Source organism: Rattus rattus, chromosome X (genome assembly GCF_011064425.1).
Source record: "Rattus rattus isolate New Zealand chromosome X, Rrattus_CSIRO_v1, whole genome shotgun sequence".
Lineage (NCBI taxonomy): Eukaryota > Metazoa > Chordata > Mammalia > Rodentia > Muridae > Rattus > Rattus rattus.
This window is the reverse complement of record NC_046172.1, coordinates 63,219,993-63,238,586: the sequence shown is the minus strand read 5'-3', so window position 1 is coordinate 63,238,586 and position 18,594 is coordinate 63,219,993. Positions and strand designations below refer to the sequence as shown.

At 38.0% G+C, this 18,594-nt stretch overlaps 1 non-coding gene across 1 annotated transcript; it reads left to right on the top strand.

Moving 5' to 3' along the window:
- The first annotated feature begins 13,438 nt into the window (after positions 1–13,438).
- On the top strand, positions 13,439–13,545 carry LOC116889418. The gene has a single exon (XR_004386383.1). It is a non-coding gene; the product is annotated as a U6 spliceosomal RNA (small nuclear RNA).
- Positions 13,546–18,594: the final 5,049 nt, after the last annotated feature.

Here is an 18,594-nt window from a genome sequence, read left to right as displayed (position 1 = left end):
CTATGCAAGTCCACATAATAGAGGATGGCAGATGCCACTGAAACTCAAATAACCCTGTATCTTGAAATGTAATAACCATACACCGGTAGTTGGAGACAGTTCTTTAGATGAGAATTGCTAGCAGATAGACACATATAATCTTGTGTGAAGCACTCTGTGAATGAAACCCAAATTATTGAATGAATTGGCAGATCACTTTATACATTATTAGTTGACAGTGTCTACTTAAAAATTGCATAGCCCATTATTTGCCTCTGAACATCAGTATATGGCCTTTGAAGAAAATGATAGTACATTTTCTGAGGTTTCCATTGATCTTATATCTGGAAGTCTCAGCTTTAACAAAAGTTCCTGAATTAAAACTATCCAGTAAGTTGTGGATATAACATTACCAAGGTTAATGTAGATTTGAGAGCTAAGACACCTTGATAAAAACAATTTTTAACAAGCTTTCCCCATTCTGTTCATCTAAAACAGAGGCATCATTTGCATATTTCTCCTATACTTACAACAATAGATATTAAAATACATCCCCTTAAGGTTTAGTTTGCATATTTTAATGACAAACCAAACCATTTAGGTATACCACTAAATACTAATAAATTAAACATGGATTTTGAACCATGGAAATGAAGTTTATTTATAAATTAGTTTTAGGTGAATGGAAGAATCATTTTTGGGGTTTTTTTTTATTTATTTTTTATTATTATTAACTTGAATATTTCTTATATACATTTTGAGGTGTTATTCTTTCCCCTGCCTCGGCAACATCCCCTCCCCCCTCCCCTTCCTTATGGGTGTCCCTCCCCACCCTCCCCCCTATTGCCGCCCCTCCCCCAACTGTCTAGTTCACTGGGGTTCAGTCTTAGCAGGACCCAGGGCTTCCTCTTCCACTGGTGCTATTACTAGGATATTCATTGCTACCTATGAGGTCAGAGTCCAGGGTCAGTCCATGTATAGTCTTTAGGTAGTGGCTTAGTCCCTGGAAGCTCTGGTTGCTTGGCATTGTTGTACATATGGGGTCTCGAGCCCCTTCAAGCTCTTCCAGTCCTTTCTCTGATTCCTTCAACGGGGGTCCTATTCTCAGTTCAGTGGTTTGCTGCTGACACTTTCTGTATTTGCTGTATTCTGGTGTGTCTCTCAGGAGCGATCACACTTCTGCACTTCTTTGCTTATCCATCTTATCTAATTGGGTTGTATATATATGGGCCACATGGGGCAGGCTCTGAATGGGTGTCCTTCAGTCTCTGTTTTAATCTTTTGCTCTCTCATCCCTGCAAGGGTATTTGTTCCCCTTTAAAGAAGAGTGAAGTATCACATTTTGATCATCCGTCTTGAGTTTCATTTGTTCTATGCATCTAGGGTAATTCAGGCATTTGGGCTAATAGTTACTTATCAATGAGTGCATACCATGTATGTCTTTCTGTGATTGTTAGCTTTACCAGGATGATATTTTCCAGTTCCAACCATTTGCCTATTTGAATTTCATAAAAAGGCATTTGTTTTTGATAGCTTGAGTAATATTCCATTGTAGATGTACCACATTTCTGTATCCATTCCTCTGTTGAAGGGCATCTGGGTTCTTTCCAGCTTCTATTATTATAAATAAGGCACACGATGTGAACATAGTGGAGCACGTGTCTTTTTTATATGTTAGCATCTTTTCAGTATATGCCCAAGAGAGGTATAGCTGGATCCTCAGGCAGTTCAATGTCCAATTTTCTGAGGAACCTCCAGACTGATTTCCAGAATGGTTGTACCAGTCTGCAATCCCACCAACAATGGAGGAGTGTTCCTCTTTCTCCGCTTCCTCGCCAGCATCTGCTGTCACCTGAGTTTTTGATCTTAGCCATTCTCACTGGTGTGAGTGAAATCTCAGGTTTTTTGATTTACATTTTGATGACAAAAAAATGTTGAACATTTCAGGTGTTTTCAGCCATTAGCATTCCTCAGCTGTGAATTCTTTGTTTTAGCTCTGAACCCCATTTTTAATAGGGTTATTTGTCTCCCCTTGGTCTAACTTTTGAGTTTTTGGATATTTTGATATAAGGCCTCTATCTGTTGTAGGATTGGTAAAGATCTTTTTCCCAATCTGTTGGTTGCCGTTGTCTAACCACAGTGTCCTTTGCCTTTACAGAAGCTTTGCAGTTTTAGGAGATCCCATTTGCTCTCGATTCTTGATCTTAGAGCATAAGCCATTGTGTTTGTTCAGGAAATTTTTGAAGAATCATTTTAAATCCTACCTTAAATGTTGTGCCAGGACTAGAGAGATGGTTCAGTCATTAAGAACACTGGCTGCTCTTCCAGAGTACTTGGATTAGATTCCTAGCACCCACATGGTAGCTTACAAATATCTGTAACTCTATTCTCTTTTTTTCTTTTTTTCTTTCTTTTTTTTTTCCCGGAGCTGGGGACCGAACCCAGGGCCTTGCGCTTGCTAGGCAAGCGCTCTACCACTCAGCTAAATCACCAACCTCAAGGTATTTGGTGCCCTTTACTGGTCTTGTGGGCACCTGACATACACATGTGTGGTACACAGACATGCATCTAGGCAAAACACTTATACCCATATAATTTTAAATATGTGCCATCCTCATAAATACATTTACTCTTTTTTTTTTTACATGGGGTATTGAATTGAGGGCCTCATATATTCGAGGCAACTACTCTACCATAAAGCTATGAACCTATTATAAAGAATTTGTACTATTATAAAATTATGTCTGGAATGATAGCTCAGTTGGTAAAGTGTTTGCTCCGCAAGTATGAAGCTCTGATGTCAGGTCATTAGCAACCTCATGAAATACTGGCATACTGGTGTCTGCAGCAGTCCCAGTGATGGCAGATGACAGTTGGAAACAAATAACTCTTTGAAAACTCCAGAGTCAGCCAGCCTGGAACACTTGGTGCTGTTATAGGCAACGGATACCTTCTTCCCTAAAGCAAAACAGTGAGTTAACGGAGACAATACCTAAAGGTTTCCCTGGGACTCAACATTACCCTATGCAACTTTTACACACAAAACACAAAGAACCGCAGCAAGACACACACACGCCAAGACACGCACACACACACTCATGGGTGGAGTTAATATACCTAGGAGAGCTAAAATTATCTTATGTTCTTTGCTTACTTATTTAGCTACCATGTGAATTCTACCTCATCCTATCACAGACTGAGACACTCTATGTGATTATATCCACAGCATGGCAGAAACAAATAGGAACTGAATACTAGGACGATTTATTTAAAAGGCGATTTTAACCCAAACATTACTAAACAAGCGCACAGTATTGGAACTGCAGCAGGATTAGCATGCATGGAGACAAATTCAATTCCTGGGATACCCAAACAAACACAGTGCTGGAAAAAGTAATTAACTATTTTTAGAAGGAAGGGATTACAAAATCAATCATATTACTATATTATCTAGTAGTGCTTTTGCATATTTGTCCAGTGAGTGAATGCCTCTTAAGAACACTTTACATGAGTTAGTCAATAAACTCTTTATATAATCCCATGGAGATGCAGGCCTCACATTTGAGACATGATCTTACATAGCCCGGGATAATCCCAAACTTGCTATGTAGTAAAGCCTAGCCTTGAATTCTGATACCCCTGTCCACACTTTGTGTGTACTGGGATGTTCACCACCACATCTAACAATGGCAGAACATTTTAGATACCCTATCTGTTGGAAGATGTAGAAAAATGAGTCTCTTTGTTCCTGTCTGTCTCTCTGTCTCTGTCTCTCTCCTTCTGTCTGTCTCTTGTTTTTGGAGAAAGAGTCACTGATGAATAATGTTTTGGTACATGCCTAGATGGGATGATTTAGTGACAGCACAAGGCATCACTTTATTACTAACAATGGTACATAATTTAAACGTTTAAGTTTGCTTGTTTTGGCGTGAAGTTTATTGTTGCAAGCTTCTAATCCAAGAACATAGGAACAGAGTTAGGAAGATCACTAATTTGTGACCCAGACTAAAAAATAGAATAATGTGTTTTGGTCTGAAAATAACAATTTAACATTTCTGAACCCTGAATGACCACAAAATTTGAAATCATAAAGAATAAAATCAGGTAAGGGAGATGACCAAGCCAATTAGTTTCTTATGTCATTATTGATTGGGATTTTTGTTGTTTTGTTTTGTTTGTTTTTTTTTGTTTTGTCCTTGAGACAAGGTTTCGTTATGTAACTGGCTGTCATGGACCTCACTATGTAGGCCAAGATGACCTTGAACTCACAGTGATCCACATACTACTACTTCATGAGTACTGGGACTAAAGTCATGCACCATTATATCAGGCCATTCTTGCTGAATTTTTGTCTAATAGCACTACCAGTTGTAAAAGGACCATGGAACTCAATATGTAGACCAGGCTGGCATCAAACTCACAGAGACCCGCCTGCATCTGTGATGCTTAATGAAATAAATTACATCTACTGAGTACATTTAAAATAATGTTACCACAAATTTAAAGTGATTAAATTGTCAAAGAAACCAAAAGAAATTAAGTCTAAAGCTCACTTGTAACATTCAAGTTCACTCTCAAATCAAATATAATGTCTAAACTCATGCAGATCTGAAGCTGGTTATAATAAATTCTGGTAACCAAAGGGCATAGTAACACACTTGAGAAATGGAACCACAACACGGCATAATTTCTAGTATACTAAAGTTCATTATTTAGTCAATTTTTATGAAATATGCATAAACACTAGTTTTTGATTTTACTCTTTGTGGGATATCAACCTATTTTTAGAGTCATTGTCAATATATTCATTCATGTATAGTCACGTTCCTTGTAATAAAAAGTATAATGGAAATTCAGTTTACTAAACTTCCAGATCTTTTGATATTTAAATATTTAATTGAAACATTGAACTGAATTGGCAACAGAAACAAAAACCAACACTATTAGGTTACAAAGATGCTGGTTTGAAATTTTCATAGCATTGAAATTATGTGTCATACATATAAAGCACATAAAACCCTTTTGCTTGTTTTGGCTAGTCAACATCTTATATAAAGAGGTTGAATTATTCCACACATCAGCTGGCCCATCCATACCTGTCTTTACTTGCCTAACATGGTAGCTGTCAGGGACACATTTTCTATTCTTCCTGGGTATTCATAAATTACTTCTCAAACCAAACCAGTTCCTGTGCAAGGATGAACCTGACAGAAATCAAGGCATTTTTATTTTCTTCCTCCTCTTTTTAGAACGATGGAAAACAAAGCCATCCAGTGAGCAGTGACTGAGAAATTCATAACCCGAATGGATACTAGAATTGTCCAGCTATAGAAAAAAAAATCATACAAAGTTGCATTGAATCCAGGACTTGAACACAGTCAGAATGTGGCTATTTCAATGCTGGTGGCCTACAGGTAAATTTGGGAGAATATATTGGCAAAAAATATTATATTTGTTATCATGCTCAAAAAATAAATAATTGGGGTTAGATCAATGAGTGGTAGAGCGCTTGCCTAGAAAACAAAAGGCCCTGGGTTAGGTCCCCAGCTCTGGAAAAAAGAAAAAAGAAAAAAAAGTGTTTAAAAGAAAAGAAAAATAAATAATTATATCAAAATGTTTTTAACAGATATTACCTTTCTATAATGAGTAAAAAGTATTCCTGGCCATTTATTTATTTGGAATGCCCATTTCTTTTATTTTTTTTCTTTTTCTCCTCAAAAGTCCTTTCTTAATACCACTACTAGACAGTATTACTTGTTTTTTTTTACTTTTATTCCATATTGTTTTGCACATCTATCTATCTATCTATCTATCTATCTATCTACTATCAAACATTACATCATATTATAATTTATAATATTTGTAAATACTCTGATCTCTACCAAATCAAGAACTATTAAGTTCTTAAGGATCAGAGTCAAATATTTATATTCTTAGTGCTTAATAAAGCTGTTAGACTTTGATAATTGTTAAGTGAATATTTGTGGAAAAATAGACATGAATTACAGGAGTGGTCAGATAATTATATTCTACTAGCATTGATCTTCTATTTCTCAATTAGAGGGAAGATGGAACTGTATCCCAAGGAGAATTGAAAATTTAAAACTGCCAGACAGTAAGACAAACATAATTAATTCACTATCAAATTAATTACATTAGCGAAATTTTATAGACGGAATTTTTTATAACAATAGAGTTCTGAAGTAGTATCCAAAAGCAGAATTTCCAAACAAACAAGAAATGCAAAAGACTAGAATATAGTAGGAAGAATTGAGGTTCTGGTCAAATAGATTTTAGTTTGAGTTCTATTTTCTTCTATTACTAACTGAATTATTTGTAAATTGAGAATCAGAGATAATTCATATAAATTATAACCATAATTAACACATGGTAGCGCTTAATAAATTGAAACTATCATTATATTTTAATATGAATAAATTTGGGAAGTACATTTCTAATACTCATTTAGTAGTGACTCTATGATATGTGACCTAAGAAATAGAATTTTCTGTTCTTCTCCCATTCTTACTCACATTCAAATCTTCTTCATGATAGCACTGTGATTATTACCTGCACAACATACACCAAGAACCAGTTTAAAAAGTACAAACTGAGCCCCTCCCCCCTCACTCTCCCTTCCTCTCACTTTCCTCTTTTGTCTCCCTCTTCCTCTCCCCCCCCTTTTTTTAAATTCCTGGTATAGATCTTCCTAATACAAGGAAATACATCATTTTCTAATTCACATTTTCTTTCAGGCAAACAGATAATTGTTTATAATTAAAAAGCTTTTTCATCCAATTTCTACAGGGTTAGAGTAAATCACAGTGCTGTCAAGCCAGGAAAGTTCTTAATTAAGCATACGTGGTGACAATGAGTCAGTGTACTTCATTGGGAAAAAATATATAGACCAAAAGTTGAAGTAGGAGACCCAATTTCAAGTGTTAACTTTGCAAATAACACAAATGGAAATCTCAAGTGACTTCATCATTATGGACATCAGCTTCCTACATTTGGATGACAAATTCTAAGATGAGACACTAGCTCACATTTTAGAAAAATAAAACTATATTTTATATATTAACACAAACAGGGTGTCCAGAGAAATGAATAAACATTTCCCTACAAAAAGTAGAACTAGCCAGGCTATGTGGATAGACATCTGTAATTCCAGAACTTGGGGCTGGGAAAAGGACAAGCCAGCGTGTGACAATCAGAGATACCTTGACTCAGATAAACAGAAAAATAAAACACCACTCCCTGCACCCCTAAACAAATGATATTCCTTCATTGCTAAAGGGAAGTCCAAATAGGGAAATTCTTTGAGAAGTAATACAAAAGTCAAAAGAAAGTGCTAAGACTATGTAAAACTAAAGTCTTTCTTTAGTAAAAAAAAAAAAAAAAAAAATACAAGTATCAGAAACCCAAGGGACCACATGACCTGACTCATATGTGGAAACTAAAATGTTGGTCTCTGTTGTGGATGGAATGAGAATTGCTCCACAGGCTCATGTATTTGAATGCTTGTTCCACAGTTGGTGTAATAGTTTAGGAAGCATTAGGGAGTGTGGTCTTGTTAAGGAGGTGTGTCACTGAGGGTTGTCTTTATGGTTTCAAAAACCCCCACCATTCACAGTTAGCATGCTCTTCCCTACCACCACCAACCCTGCCTCATGCTTATGGATCTCAGTTACTGATCCAGCGCCATGGCTTCCTTCCTACTGCCATGCTCCCCAGGACATTGGTCATGGACACTATTGCCTCTGAAAACTTGAGGCCTAAATCAAATACTTTCTTTTGTAAGTTGCCTTTGTCATGGTGTTTTATGGAGATAGAAAAGTAACAAAGACAGTCTTATAGAAGTAGAGAGTAGAAGAGTGATAGCAGCTCTAGGAAGAGAGGAGCTAAGAAGGTCTACACCTGTGGTTCTCAACCTTCCTAATGCTGCCACCCTGTAATATAGTTTCTTATGTTGTGGTGACCCCCTCCCCCAACAATAAAATTTCATAACTGTTACTTTGCTACTGTTATGAATTGTAATGTAAATATCTGAAATGCATTGGAACTGGTTACCAATAGTAGCATAGTAGGGTGATTATAGCTTACAATATCTTACCTTTGTATGTTCCAAAATAGCTAAAAGAAAGTTTGAAGTTTTCTTTTCTTTTTTCCAACATAATATTTTATTATTTATGAATTTCACATAATGTACCCTGATCACACTCATTTCCCCATCCTCACAGATCTGCCCCCCACTTTGTTACCTCTCCTTTTAAAAGAATAAAAAGAATACGAGGAAGAATAAGAAAAAATAGAGGAGGAGAGAGGAGGAGGAGGAAGAGAAGAAGAAGGAGGAGGAGGAGGAGAGGAGGAAACAATTCTGCCTTCCTGGAGCATAATTAAACCCCAGTGGCCATGCCCTTAAGGGAAACTGAGTCCTTCCCTACCCTCATCTCTACCAGAAGCCATCAAATGCAGATAGTTATACTTCAGCATCCTAATCACAATTTAAGAGTTCTCTTCAATGGCTTCCTGTCTAGGCTGTTACTTTAAGGGAGTGAGGGGATTGTCACATAAGCCTTCTATGTCTCTCTTTCTCAATTATAAATCAGCGTATCAGTATTACCACAAAAGTGGGAGCATGGATCAGGAACTGCCACAGAGTTTCTAGTGACAGCACAGACACGGACATCCATAGGGCTTCTGGTATCAGCAAATGCCATGGACTTCAGCATGATCTTGGGTATCAAACTGGCCTTCTGCCACAACAGGCCATGAACACCATCATATCTCTCAATGTGCACATGCCACATACCTCAACACAGCCTCTGAGACAAAATGGACCACAGACACCAGTATGATCCCTGTGGAGCCTGGCCCATAAACATCAACATGGCTTCAGGTAGCAGCACAGACCACAGATATACACTTGGACTTCAGTGGAAACATGGGCCTCTTCAACATGGCTCCTGGTTGCAATAGGACTATGGACCCCAGTATAGACCACAAACATCAACATGTCCTCATGTTTTCTAATGCAACGTGTGGGTGCACACACACACACACACACACACACACACACACACACACACACACGCACACACACACATGCACACAAACACACAAATGTTTGAAGAGGTAAAGATAGTAAACCAACTTGATTTGATTGTTATACATTGTATTTATGTTTTGAATTATCATGCTAAACCCCATAAGTGTTTATTATAATGATTGGGTATGAATTAAAAATGCAAGAGGCTTCACCTAGCAGCAGATGGAAACAAATGCAGAGACCCCCAGCCAAACACCAGGTAGAGCTTAAGGATTCTTGTGGAAGAGTTGGGGATAGGACAAAAGGAGTCAAGGGCACACAAGAAGACCTACAGGGTCAACTAACCTGAGCCTATGGGCCCAGAGACTGAACCACTAATCAAAGAACATGCATGGGCTGGACCTAGCCCCCCTTACACATTTGTAGAAGATGTACAACTTGATCTTCATGTGGGTCTTCAAACAATTGGACAGGGGTCTGTCTCTGACTATGTTGCCTGGCACTAGATCCCCATCCCCTTCCTAGCTGGACTGCCTGACTGGGCCTCAGTGGGATAGGATGTGATTAGTCCTGCTGCAACTTCATGTCCTGAGCCAAAATGGCATTCCTATACTGGTAAGAGTATACCAACCCCCCACTCATCTTCTATCTGTTTCAGTCTTTCAGTTTGGCTCATTTCCTTTCTCCTTGGAATCCCTTTGTTTGACATACAAGATCTAACAATTTGTATGAACAACTGCTTGAGAGGAACAGATGTGAGGACTTAGATAAGTTCTTGACATGGAAACAAAGCAAAAGTCACAATTTAAGGACAGTTTCCTGTCATGTTACAGATAAAATTGATATGGCAAAATATAATAAGTTCATACATTTTGTGGGCAAAATTTAGCCTAAACTCACAAAACAATGTCTTCAGTTTTAATACTTAAACAATTGTTCATAAAGTTTCATAATGCAAATCCCTCACAACCTAAATATATTTCATCATTTTAAAAAAGTCTCCATCAAAGGCCTTAAACTAGAGAAATTAAGCCCTGAAAAGGAACTTCATGTCACCTGAACTAGAAGATAATGCAGAAAGGACTAAAGGAACAATTAGATCTCCCCTTTAATCTGAAGCAGAAACTTACCTGTGTTATGAGGAATACTAAACAATATATAATACAAGTAGAATATTTAATGAATATGTCTTAACAACATTGTCTTATTTCTTCTTAGTCAATTTAATCCTGAAAACAAAGAGTTCTAAGGATATATTTAGTTTCCCTGAAATAATTAAATTACATAATTCTAGATTGATAATATTTCATTATAATGTGTGAGAATTGAATATAACTATTTGCTTGGGCAGTGGGTATTTCAATATAACATATGATTTCTAGGTTTTTAAGTAACTGAGAAAAGGAAATGTATTTTTTTTAAACAAAGGAAGCAAGCTTGAAGCAGCTTTATAAAAACAAGCTAAAGCAAACAAACAAGGGGATTCTCACTGGGTAAAAATCATTTGCTGTGAAAACCCGATGACCTGAGTTCAATCCCCAGAAGCAGCAGAGGAAGGAGACATCACCTGACTCCAGAGTTGTCCTCTGATCTTCACATGCTCATTGTTGGATATCTTACACACAAACACACACATACAGTGGGTGAGGGGGAGACAGAGAGAGACAGATTCTCAGAGACAACTAATAATAAATACACTATATATTGTTACTTTATAATTTCATATAAAACCAGCCAATCAAAAATAATGCTTTTTCAAAATAAATAAATGGTGAATTAACATATTCCACTGCATTCCAAGGTGGTTTAATACATTAGGAGCACAAAGATGTTTCTGTCACCCACTCTAAATATCTGGTTTATTCCTGTCTATCTTTCTCTTTCTCTCCACTCTCCTCCCTTCCCCCCCCCCACGCCTTTCTCTCTCTCTCTCTCTTTCTCTCTCTCTCTCTCTCTCTCCTCTCTCTCTTCTCTCTTCTTTCTGTGTGCCACACAGCACACACACACACACACACACACACACACACACACACACACACACACACACACGTGCGTCCATACATCTTTTTAAGGAGTAAAGGATTGATTTCCATTTACCGTTAACAGCCCACCAATGGGAGAAGTAAAAGAAGGAACTCAGGTACTCACTGGTGACTGAAAAATGAGTTTCAGGGATCTAACTCTCGCAACCCCTGCCATGAGTATTGGTTATAAGAGAGTACTAATGTATGTGGATTTAACATGGGTATTGAGGAACTGATCTCAAGTCCCATGGTTTTAAAAGCAACCATTTTATACTAAATGACTCATATTTTTTCTCCCCAAATTTCCCTTAGGGAGTAATTTTATAGTGATTATTCCCTAATGGTTCTCATTTTCTCTTTTGCTGTACTCTGTCTTTGATTTAAAACTCTGGAGTACTTCTCTCACACTCTATCTATCTATCTATCTATCTATCTATCTATCTATCTATCTATCTATATATATATATATGTATAATATATATTAGTTTTTGGGAAGTTCATACAATTAAATCATTGTATTCACCCTCCCTTTACTAACTCTTTTAATATAAACGCTCCTTTTCATTCATTCTCAACCCTTGTATCCTTTTTATCACTATCAAGGCAAATTTGCACTGCCGAAATGTTCTTGGATACATGTGGCCTTCCACCAAAGCATGATCAATTATCAAATAATACACAGTATTATAAAGAGCATTGGCATCTAAGTCCCCAAAATAAAAAAATATTGACTTGCATTCTAAGATATAAATGTTTATCTTTACACATGGCCGATTTTTTTAAAATTTTAACTTTCTTGGATAGTTTATATATTTACATTTCAAATGTTATCCCCTTTCCACCTTCTCCCTAATCCCCTCCCCTCCCCCTGCTTCTATGAGGATGCTCCCACTCCCACCCACACACTCCCTCCTCAATGCTCCAGCATTCCCCTACATTGAGGAAATGAGCCTTCACAGAACCAAGGGTTTTTCCTCCTACTGATGCCAGACAATGTCATCTTCTGCATATGTAATGCGGCTGGAGTCATGGGTCCCTCCATGTGTACTTATTGGTTGGTGGTTTAGTCCCTGGGAATTCTGATGAGGTCTGGTTGGTTGATATTGTTCTTCCTATGGGGTTGCAAACACCTTCAGCCCGTAGTTTTATCCTTGTCTGCATTTTATGTATAAGTAAACTGAAAAATATACCTGCAAAAATACCCTCTTGAGTTTTTCAGGACTTAATATAAAATGATCTGTTAAGTCAGTAGTTGCAAGGCCAGAAACTGGGAAAAGAGACGAAAATAAAAACATGTTGCACAGCTAGAAAATCTGTTACTATGAATGTCTTTTAAAAGCAGCAGTTAACGACTTTAGCCTCTAGTTAAAATGGCATCAGGTTACTTGATTGAATATTTATTCTTAGAGAAGACATTGATTTCACACACACAATCTATTCTACAGGCTACTGTTTTCTCAGTGGAAAGAGATTGTTTTTAATCAGGTCTCACTAGTGGCTGAGGCTCTGAAAAACACATCCCTCCTTAAAAATAAGCTCTACTTTCAAATATTCAAATAGGAAGTCAAAGGCATCTGTCAATTGCTGTGTGCTTTCTTTTATAAAAGTAGTCAGCATAGGCGAGGCTTCTGAGGAGCCAGAAGAAACCTAAACCAGGAACACCGGAAGTCTGCCCTAACCAAGGACAGCACTCCCTGCCTCCCAGGAGGCTGGCTCTAACCCAGGTCATAGAGCTCTGACTCCAAGGAGGTTGGCTCCAATCAGAGACGCCCAGGCCAGTAAACACCAAAGATAGCCAAATGGCAAGAGGTAATCACAAGAAACATAAGTGACAGAACCAATGCAATTGGCACTATCAGAATCCAGTTCTCCCACCACAGCAAGCCCTGAATACCCCAACATACCTAAAAAGCAAGATTCGACCTACATTCCAATCTCACAGATGGAGATCTTTTCTTTCTTTTTTTTTTTTTTTTTATTAACTTGAGTATTTTTATTTACATTTCGATTGTTATTCCTTTCCCAGTTTCTGGGGCCAACATCCCCTAACCCCTGCCATTCCCTTCTGTATGGGTGTGTTCCTCCCATCCCTCCCCCATTACCGCCCTCCCCCCAACAGTCACGTTCACTGGGGATTCAGTCTTGGCAGGACCAAGGGTTTCCCCTTCCACTGGTGCTCTTACTAGGCTATTCATTGCTACCTATGAGGTCAGAGTCCAGGGTCAGTCCATGTATAGTCTTTAGGTAGTGGCTTAGTCCCTGGAAGCTCTGGTTGGTTAGCATTGTTGTTCATATGGGGTCTCTGAGCCCCCTTCAAGCCTTTTCCAGTCTTTAGATAGAGATCTTTTAAGAAAACATAAATAATGTCCTTAAAGAAATAAAGGAAGTGCTTGCTTCAGCAGCACATATACTAAAATAGGAACTATACAGAGAAGATTAGCATGGCCCCCACACAAAGACAACATGCAATTTCATGAAATAGTCCATATTTTTAGAACACAAATAACAGCCCAGTATATTATACCCAGCAAAACTCTCAATCACCATAGTTGGAGAAACCAAGATATTCCATGACAAAACCAAATATGCATAATATCTTTCTACTAATCCACCTCTACAGAGGATATGGGAAGGAAATCTCCAACACTAGGAGAATAACTATACCCAAGAAAACAGAAAAAAATTAAACAATTCATAACAAACTCAAAAGAGAATCATACACACATAATACCACCTCCAGCAACAAAAATTACAGGAACTAACAAATCATCTGTCTTTAATATCCATTTACCGGTTAACAGCCCACCATTGGGAGAAGTAAAAGAAGGAACTCAGGTACTCACTGGTGACTGAACAATCAGTAAACCCAATTTCCTAATAAAAGACACAGGTTAACAGACTGAATACATAAACAGGATCCAGTATTTTACTACACACAAGAAACACACCTCATTAACAAAGATATGTACTACCTCAGAGTAAAAGGCTGGAAGAAAGTTATCCAAGCAAATGGACCCAAGAAACAAGCTGGAGTTGCCATTCTAATATCCCATAAAAGAGACTTTCAGCCAAAAGTTATCCAATGAGATGGGTAAGGACACTTCATATTCATAAATAGAAAAATCCACCAAGAGGAAGAAGTTTCAATGCTCCAAATGCAACGGCACCCACATTAGTAAGAGAAACGTTAATAACGCTCAAAACATATATTGAACCTCACACAATAATGGTGGGAGACTTCAACACCCTACTCTCACCAAAAGACAGGTCGTTGAAACACAAACTAAACAGAGACACAGTGAAACTAACAGAAGTTATGAACCAAATGGATTTAACAGATATCTACAGAGCATTTCACCCCAAAACAAGAGAATATACCTTCCTCTCAGCACATGTAAACTTCTCCAAAACTGACCGTATAATCAAGCACAAAACAAGCCTCAACAGATACAAGAAAATTAAAATAATCCCCTAGGTTCTATCAGATCAGCATGGACTAAGGCTAGACTTTAATAACAACAAAAACAACAGAAAGCCCATATATCCATGGAAACTGAACAACTCTCTGCTCATTGATAACTTGGTCAGGGAAGAAATGAAATATACAGAAGTCAATGAAAATGAAGACATATCAAACCCAAATTTATGGGACACAGTGAAAGCAGTGTTGAGAAGAAAATTCATAGCACTAAGTGACTTCATAAAGAAATTGGAGAGATCCTATGCCAGCAACTTAACAGTATACCTGAAAGCTCTAGAAAAGAAAGAAGCCAACACACACAAGAGGAGTAGAAGCAGAAAATAATCAAACTCAGGAGTGAAATCAATCAATTAAAAACAAAGAGAACTATACAAAGAATCAACAAAACCAAGAGCTGGTTCTTTGAGAAAATCAACAATGTAGATAAATCCTTACCCAAACTAATAAAGGGCACAGAGACAGTATCCAAATTAGTAAAGTCAGAAATGAAAAGGGAGACATAACAACAGAAACTGAGGAAATTCAAAACATCATCAAAACCCACTACAAAAGCCTATACTCTACAAAACTAGAAAATCTAGATAAAGTGGATACCACATATGAAAGTTAAATAAAGATCAGGTAAACTACCAAAACAGTCCTACAACCCCTAAGGGTTGAATTAGAAATAGCCATTCAAAACCTCCTAACAACAACAACAACAACAACAACAACAACAACAACAAAAGTCCAGGGCCAGATGGTTTTAGTGCAGATTTCTACCAGACCTTCAAAGGAAGAGCTAATAACAATACTCTTCAAATTATTCCACAAAATAGAAACATAAGGAACACTACCTAATTCATTCTATGAAGCCACTGTTACTTTGATATGTAAACCACACAAGGAACCACCAAAAGCAGAACTTCAGACCAATTTTGTTTATGAATATTGATGCAAAAATCCTCAATATAATTTTCGAAAACCAAATGCAGGAACACATTGTAGCTTGTAGTTTTAAGCTCTACCCGCCTTGATTTAGTCTGGGGGGGGACTGTGCTACCAGCCTCCTCCCAGCTCCCCTTGAATCCGCTGATAAAAAACAGACACACAGTTGTCTAATTTCAACTTGCCTTCTGGGACAATTGCTGGGTGCTGCTATCTCCTGCCTGGAAAAGCAAGCCCTTATAAACTTCTTATCTTCGTCTCTCCCACCTGCCCTAAACTTTAGTGGCTAGTCCTATCTTGCCAAACCTTTCTGACCACCTGCCTGTAATAGTGGCCACAGGCCCCAACTCCTCACAAGACCTCATCTGACTTCCTGGTTCTCCTCTTTCCAAGATCATATCAGCCTTAATTGGGATAGCCAGAAGCTGGAAATAAACCAGATGTCCCTCAACTAGAGAATGGCTACAGAAAATGTGGTTCATTTACACAATGGAATACTATTCAGCTATTAAAAACAAGGATGTCATGAATTTTTCAGGCAAATGGATGAAACTTGAAAATATTGTCTTTAGTGAGGTGACTCAGACACAAAAGCACATGCATGGTATGTAGTCACTGACAATTCTATATTAGCCAGTAACTACAGACTACCTAGGATAAACCTCATAGACCTTAAGAAGTGTAACAAGGAGAAAGGCCCAGGTAAGGAGGCTTCCATCCTACTTAGAAAGGGGAAGAAAATAATCAGGGAGGCCTAGGGAGGGAGGTATCTAGGTGAGAGAGAGGAGGGGTAGGGGAAAGGAAAGGAGAAACAGGATGAGGTAATGGGGAGGGGAACCGGAGAGAAGTCCAGAGGCTAAGGCAATGAATGGAGATAAGCAGCCTCAGGGCTGGGAGGTGGCAGGATCCTCTGGAAAGTACGTAGACCCAGGAGGTGAGAAATTCTCAGGACTTAATGAGGGTGACCTTAGTCAAAATGTGCAACAATAGGGAGAGGGAACTCAAAGAATCTACCTCAAGTAGATAAATAGGGCCTGAAGTGGAGGGCTTGGGTTACTAACCCACAGTCAAAATGTCTGACCCAGAATTGTTCCTGTCTAAAAGAACTGCAGCGACAAAAATGGAGAAGAGACTGAAGGAAAAAGTGGTTCAAAGACGAGAGAACTGGGACACATCATGGGGAGGGAGGGGGGCAGGAAGGGGACACCAAGGCCTGATACTCTTACTGATTCTTATAGACAGGAACCTAGCATGTTGTTGTGAGAGGTCCAACAAGCTGTGACTAACTAAAACAGATGCAGACACTTACACCCAACCATTGGACTGAAGTCAGGGACCCCTATGTTTGAATTAGGGGAAAGTTTGAAAAAGTTGAAGGGGAGAGGAACCCCATAGGAAGACCAGTAATCTCAATTAACCCAGAACCCAGGGATTTCCTAGAGACTAAGCTAGCCAAAGCAGTGAGCACACACTGGCTTGTCTGAGATAGTAGAGTTCTGCTCCTCTGGCCTCAGTGAGAAGACATGCTTAATACTTGAGAGATCTGAAGCCTCAGGGAAGAGGAAGGCCTAGTGGGGTGGGGAGTACACTTTTGGATGCAAGGGGGAGGAGAAATGGGATGAGGAACTGTAGGAGGGTGGACAAGGACTAGAATGTAATTAAATAAAATAATAAAATAAAAAGAGTAAAAGAAATTCAGAAAACCACAGGAGAATTGGTAGAAGCCATTAAAGAGGAAACAAATAAACCCCTTAAAGAAATACAGGAAGATACAATCGAACACGTAATGTAATTGAACAAAATGGCCGAAGACCTAAAATTGGAAATAAAAAACAATAAAGAAATCACAAATAGAGTCAACCCTGGAGATGGAAAACCTAAGAAAGAGGTCAGGAGCCACAGATGCCAGTATCACCAACAGAATACAAGAGATGGAAGAATGAATCATAGAATATGCCGTAGAAGATACTGACACATTGGTCAAAGAAAATATGTGAAACTCATTTGCTTTAGAGCAGACTACCCTCGAGACCCATGATGAGTCAGCATGGCTTATAGAAGTGCTTCAGAATCGGAGATCAGAGAAAGAACGGAAGAGCTTTCAGAAGGAACTCGAGACTATATACAACAATATATGCCAAGCAAATTCGAGCTCGACCAAGGTTACCTACCTGAAAGACTGTCGATGGACTGACCCTCGGACTCCTGACCTCTTAGGTAGCAATGAATATCCTAGTAAAACACCAATAAGGAAGCCCTGGCCTGCTAAGATCAACCCCCAAACAAAAAAATTGGAACGGGAACACCAAAGGAAGGAGGGGAAAGTATTAAAAATGCCTGAAACCGGAAAGAGAATACACCTCAAAACAAATAAGAAATACTGCTAATAAAAAAAAAAGTGTCAATCAGCATCTTAGTATTTCCCTAGTTGTGCGTTAATGTGTACAGGATAAGACAGAAAGTAAAACATTTCAAAATTAATATTTAAAAGATCTTATATTTTATGCAAGAAAACATAGATATTATCTATACCAAAATAAACATAAAGTTTAAGAGGAAAGTTCAGTAATTTTTCAATGTTTCAAGATCCAGTCTCAGGAAAGGACTACCAGTAAACTAACTCATTTCAAACATGAGTGCTCTGATTGATGCATTGGAATCATTTTGGGCTTAATGTTTAGTTTATCATAAAACACCAACTAATATATTCAAAACATTATTTTGGTTATAGTAAGATTTATATTATTATATGCAAATAATACTAAGCACTTTTCAGATGCTTTTTCACTTTTTCGCATATAGCAGAAATGCTAAAGATAGCCAAGTGTAACCAAAGCCAGAGGTACTTTAACATGGAAAAGATGATATTTGTTACATTTGTGATTCCCTTGTATGTAAAATAGTGCATCGAGAATATTTTTCACACTCACACACACACACACACAGATCGTTTTTCCCTCTTAACTCCCTATCATCCCCTCTCTTATAAGCACAACATAAGGTTATTTTTATTTTAGATTCTGTGTGGCAAACATTTTAATGTTGACATATTTAATCTGTAAATTTTATATCTTCCTATCCCATTTCCCTCTGGTTACTGTATGGACATGCTACAGTTACTCTAAATTGTGACA